This window comes from Canis lupus, chromosome 17 (genome assembly GCF_003254725.2).
Source record: "Canis lupus dingo isolate Sandy chromosome 17, ASM325472v2, whole genome shotgun sequence".
NCBI classification, from domain to species: Eukaryota; Metazoa; Chordata; class Mammalia; order Carnivora; family Canidae; genus Canis; species Canis lupus.
In genome coordinates, this window is record NC_064259.1 from 48,533,916 (window position 1) to 48,539,697 (window position 5,782).

General features: G+C 43.8%; 1 pseudogene; it reads right to left on the minus strand.

The window, feature by feature from the left end:
• Positions 1-550: 550 nt before the first annotated feature.
• On the minus strand, positions 551-4,237 carry LOC112664971 (eukaryotic initiation factor 4A-II-like; annotated as a pseudogene).
• Positions 4,238-5,782: the final 1,545 nt, after the last annotated feature.

Consider the following 5,782-nt stretch of genomic DNA (forward strand, 5'->3'; position numbering starts at 1 on the left):
GACACAGGCAGAGGGAGAAGCAGGCTCCACGCACCGGGAGCCCGATGTGGGATTCGATCCCCGGTCTCCAGGATCGCGCCCTGGGCCAAAGGCAGGCGCCAAACCGCTGCGCCACCCAGGGATCCCCCAGACCCTATCTTTTATACCCAGCCCCAACAGTCCACCTCTAAAGAGGATAAAGCCTTTCCTCAAAAGATCTCACAACTAACATTGCTGTGCTATCAAAATCTATATTTCTGATCTGTTATGAGCATTGAGATAAGATTCAAATATTCCCAAATAAAGAAGCACAATGCACATTGTGGTTACCTATTCAGCAACAGTAAGCACTGCATTCAAAACTATCTCATCCTGGGATCCCTGGGTGGCGCAGCAGTTTAGTGCCTGCCTTTGGCCCAGGGCGCGATCCTGGAGACCCGGGATCGAATCCCACATCGGGCTCTCGGTGCATGGAGCCTGCTTCTCCCTCTGCCTGTGTCTCTGCCTCTCTCTCTCTGTGACTATCATAAATAAATAAAAATTTAAAAAATGTTAAAAAAAAAAAACTATCTCATCCTTGGAATTCAATAAGGTCCGCCACATTCACTGGCATTTCCTCCACTGTAGTATATAGAAAGTCTCAATGTCACAAAGAATCCTCTTGTCTTCTTCAGTAACAAAGTTTATAGCCACACCTTTCCTCCCAAAATCACCCCCCTCTGCCAATTCTGTGAATATAGTTTTCACAATTAGTAGGTAGATATAGTATATAACCAATGACACTTGTTGCACATCAATCCCATGAGCTAACAAGCAGAAGTGATCAAAACAGGGCTTGACTCTGATCAGAATTCCCTCATGACACCTCTCATTCCTTCTGGTCCATGTCACCTTGCAGGACATAAACTGTGAAATCCCTGGCATGCATTTTCTCAGTCCATCTTGTGCCTTGTATTGAGAAAAATAACAGCCTAAGTAATCATCAGTGTTTCATAGAAATACAAAGTGTATCCAACTTCCATTCCTCTCTTTCAACATTAATATAAAACTATTTGATTCCTTCAAGGATCAATTCTTTTTTCACCAGAATTCAAAGTGGATCTCTCATGAATTTTTGGGTCACCTTCAACATATCAGTCGGCATTGTGGCAGAAAGCAACACAACCTGAATACTTGTATTTAATTTTTGGAAAATCTCCTAGATTTGATCCTTAAACTCTCGGCTCAACATTTCATCTGCTTCATCCAAAACAAACATTTGATCCATTGTGGAGAAAGATATCTTCTGTTTAACATATCAGTTTCCCTGGCATACTAACAGCAATATGCAGAGCCTCAGCCTGCAGTTTTTGCATTTCATTCCGAACATCAGTTCCACCAATGCAGGCATGACAAGTTTCTCCCATATAGTCTCCAAATGCCAGAATTATCTTTTGGATCTTTAATACAAGGAATAATAGTTCTCTGTTAAATAGCTGAAGGATTCTCAAAAACATGAGCATAGATGCCCCGAAGAAAAGATTCCTTTAAATTCGTATTGTCGAAGTTATCGATAATCTCATGCCAGTTGCTCTCAATGATGTCCCCGGGGTCCATTCCCTCTGGGCCTCCATGTTCTCTCTTACAACCACGGAGCTACCAGACATGATCTGAAGAACAACTCAGCGCCTGACTGGAAAGCCAGAATCTACTTCTAAAACATCTCTACAACAATTGCTTGTGTTCCATCTCATTGCACCACTCACACCTTGAATTTTTATCCCCTGTCTGCATTCACCTCTTCCTTGGTCTTTCCTTCTCTGTTTCTGTCCCCTCTCATCCATCTTACCTCCAGCCCCCATATCAGTCTTCCTAAAGGCTGACTGTCACTGGGTGGCTTATCTGTACAATAATCAGCAGCAGTCCTCCACTACTTACCAAATTGAGTTCTAACATTCAAGGCACAATTTAAAATCATCTGCCAAACAATCTTCTCAATCTTGTTTCTCCCTTCCTTCCACATGCACGTTAGAGGTCAAATAGCGTGACTCCAGAGTCAGATCCCAACCTAGTAGTGCTAAGGCCTTGGGTAAATTACCTGCACCTCTGCTTCTCCATCCATAAAATGGGAGTATTAGCAGCACCTACTTCACGTATTATTGGGAGGATGAGATAAGATAAACTACACAAAGCATAATACCAGGCCTACACGAGTTTCTTAATAAATGTCAGATATTGTAACTTTTACCACATTCCTGCAATCAAACTGAGTTGCTTGGTTTCCCAAGTTTTAGTACTTATTTCCCATTCCCCTACTTTTGCTTATACCATTCCCTCTGCCTGCAGCTCTCACCCATCAATTTCACCTTCTGAAATCCTTCCTATACCCAAAGCCCTGCTCAGAAGCTATTTCTCTAAAATTTCCTCAACCACCAGCCACAAGAGCTCTCTCTATTGCCCCTCTGAACTTTAGGACTCTTGGTTTCTAACACTCCTGAGGCATTTACACTGCCTTATGGTGAGCTGTGTGAATGCATTATCCCTCCACAAATTAGAGTGGGGCTTTGTCTTCCTAATATTTGATATCCTTGACACAGCCCAGCGCAGCCTCTTGGCACAGAGCTGAAACTCGGACGTTCATCAAAAGATGAAGTGGATGAACTTTCCTGTTTCTCAACAATAAACTGTCATCTCGATACCTACCTATTGAACAAATATTTATTAAGCATACTTTTAATCTTATTAATATCTTATTAAACCCAGGATTAATGAATATGGTCCTTGTCCTCTTGGTACTCACAACCTAGTTCAGATTATACTTTCAGAAAGAAAACTGAGAACAAGTCAGGGCAGTATTTAACAATGTGTTTAATCAACTATAATCAAATTTCATAATGTATAATCTAGACTGTTTCCTGGGTGGTCAAGCTAGGGCAGAGTCTAGAGACTTTAGGTGAGTGGGGGAGGGGAAGAGACAGATATCTTCACCGGAAGGTGGAGCTCACTGAAAGATGATTTTAGGTAGGGAAAGTAGAGGGAGAAGTAATTTTTATACGAAAATAATTATACCTGCTTTCATAAGGTGGGGGGGGCACTGACAAACTAATAGGAGTGTGCCACCTACTAAATTAATGATTCTTTGTACTGGAGTACCAGGAGATGACAATGGGTGCCAGCTACGGTGTTCACATGTAATAATTATCATAATTACAAACACCAGGGATTAACATTTACTTGTCAGAAGTCCATGTGTGGAATGGGTGTCTCCCAAACCTGTTGCTGCATAAAGGCAACTGCAATTCCTAGAGAATCAACTTTGATTAAAGAAGTTTCTGAGTTTCATGCTTTTTCTATCTTGAGATTCTAAATTGCTGTTCACATTACTAAGGTCATATCTCCATGCTTCACCTAAGAGAAGGAGGTTTGCCAAAAAGTCAGACTTCCCTTTCAGCCACATATGTTTGGCCTGGCCTATGTAAGGCATGAGCCCACTGTGAATTAGGAGATGTAATTTAAGGAATCGTAGAAAGAACCTACTGCCCCCAAAGATCTCCCCCAACAGCCTGTGTGCATGTCTGAAAGGACACCATGACTTGTCATGCAGTTGTATCCAGTTCTTCCCCTACAGATGTAAGTCCTTCTGTGAAAGGCCACAGTCTCCAATCATTTGGTTTGCATGTCATGAGTATCTATTTGAGGGAAAGAGAAAAGGCATAGAAAGAGATGGCGAACAGGTCCTTGCACAGCAAAAGTGGGACAAAATGACCACCACTCTGTCTGGTCTAAAGGGAAAAACCTCCTGTCCCCAGACTGCAGAGCCAGGACCAATTCCTCTGCTTTCTGCCAGGGCCTGCGCTGAGCGGGAAGTCAGGGTGGTGGGGCCCACAGCAGCCCCCCCCTCCCCCGGACATGCACAGTGGCAGGCTTCTCCTGTCCCCCGGAGGGACAGCATGTGGGAGGCGGCTGACCATGCGCGGATCCTCTGTGGCAGTGGATGCAGGGATATAAGGTCTTGTGAAAGGTGAAGGGCCAGCCTCAGCGCTGCAGTGTGGCCGCCGAGGGACTGATAACCTCGCGGGGTATTGTTCTGGGCCCTGTCCTTTGGGCCCTCGCCAAGCCCCTGGCGCAGCCGGGGAGAGGATGCTGCACGTGCCCTCATCGCCTGCCCGGCACAGCAGCTCTTCTGGGCCCACGAGGCCTGAGCATGGGGAGTTTCAAGTTCAGCTAGCCTGGAGGGGTTGAAATGAATGACATGTTTTTTTCCGAAGTCGGAGTTCATGGGATCTTACTTCTTTATCCAACCCCATTATCTTCGGTCTCTAAGCTACTCTCTCTTGGACTCACAGCGATGACGCTGGTGCTGCCACCTGCAGGTGACAGGGGAAATTGAGCGAACTGCAGTGGGTGGCCCGAGTCTGGAAAGAGTCCCAACAGGCAGAGAGACTTGATCTGGCCTCCACGAATCCTCTGGAGCTTTCCCTCTGGTTTGTTTTGCCATTTTGCAAATTTGGGAGGAGATTGATGGTACATATTTACACAAATGTAATTCAACGTAGATGTTCATCACCAAAGCATGTAATGAATCAAAGTAGGTTGTTAGCACGTCTGTGTTACCAGCGCCCCCTCCATGGTGTCACTGTGATTTCCGTCACAGCTGGCTCCACTCTGCCTGTATTGGTCCGAGTGACCCCTGTGACATCCCCAGAGGTCATCGTCTGGGTCACTCACAGCCCAGTGAGTGCCCTATACTCTGCACCATAGCGACTCTTACTTCAAGCATCCTAATACCATGATTTTTTAAAGTGATTGATTATGAAAATAATTTGGGGGGCACCTGAGTGACTCAGTGGTTGAGTGCATGCCTTTGGCTCGGTTCATGATCCTGAAGAGTCCTGGGATCTCCCCACAGGGAGCCTGCTTCTCCTTTGCCTGTATCTCTGTCTCTGTGTGTGTCTTCATTAATAAATAAATAAAATCTTTTTAAAAATAACAATTTTTGAACAATCACATTAGAGTGATGGTTAAGATTACAGGCCCTGAGGGCTGCCAGAGTTTGAATCCTGAGTCCAACTTCTTAACTTTGTGACCTTGAGAAAGTCACTATTCTCTCAATGCCTTAGCTTCTTCACCGGCTCAGTGGAAATGATAACAGCCCTCTTAGGATTGCTGTGCATTTTAAAGGAGATCATGCACCTGAGCACCCACAGTATAGCCTGCTGAGAAAGAGGACCCAGGGGTGAGTTTAAATTTTGCTACTTGCAAGTTCAGGGGATATGGGATGAGTTACTTCACTTCTCCACGCCTTGGGTTTCTCATCTATAAAATGATAGTTAAGAGTATCTATTGCACCAATTATTTATGAGAACTAAGTGAACTGTGTCAACTATGCTTAGACACAGTAAGTTCTCAAATGTTAGTCTTTTACACTTAAACTGGTTTTTATTATTTTTGGCATTCTTGCTGTCTGGAAAATTCTGGTTTTTTAGACTGCCAGATAAACATAACCATATGTTTGTTTATCATTTCAGTTTGTCTTGAGTACAATTGTATGTAATCCTTCTCCCTGAGAGTTAGATGTCTTCATCCCATTTTACAGATGAAGAAACTCAGAGTGATGTAGTGACCTGATTAATGTCATACAGCATGTGGAACTGATGTCATATAGCATATACCTAGCTTTTCTTTCCCCAAGATCAGAGCTCTTTTTACTATATCACAGGTGTCTTTATAATTCCTCTAAATAGGAGGAGTACACATTTGATTTTACAACTCTTTGCCAGATATCTATGCCATGCATGAAATTTTTCAAGTTATAGCAATTCCC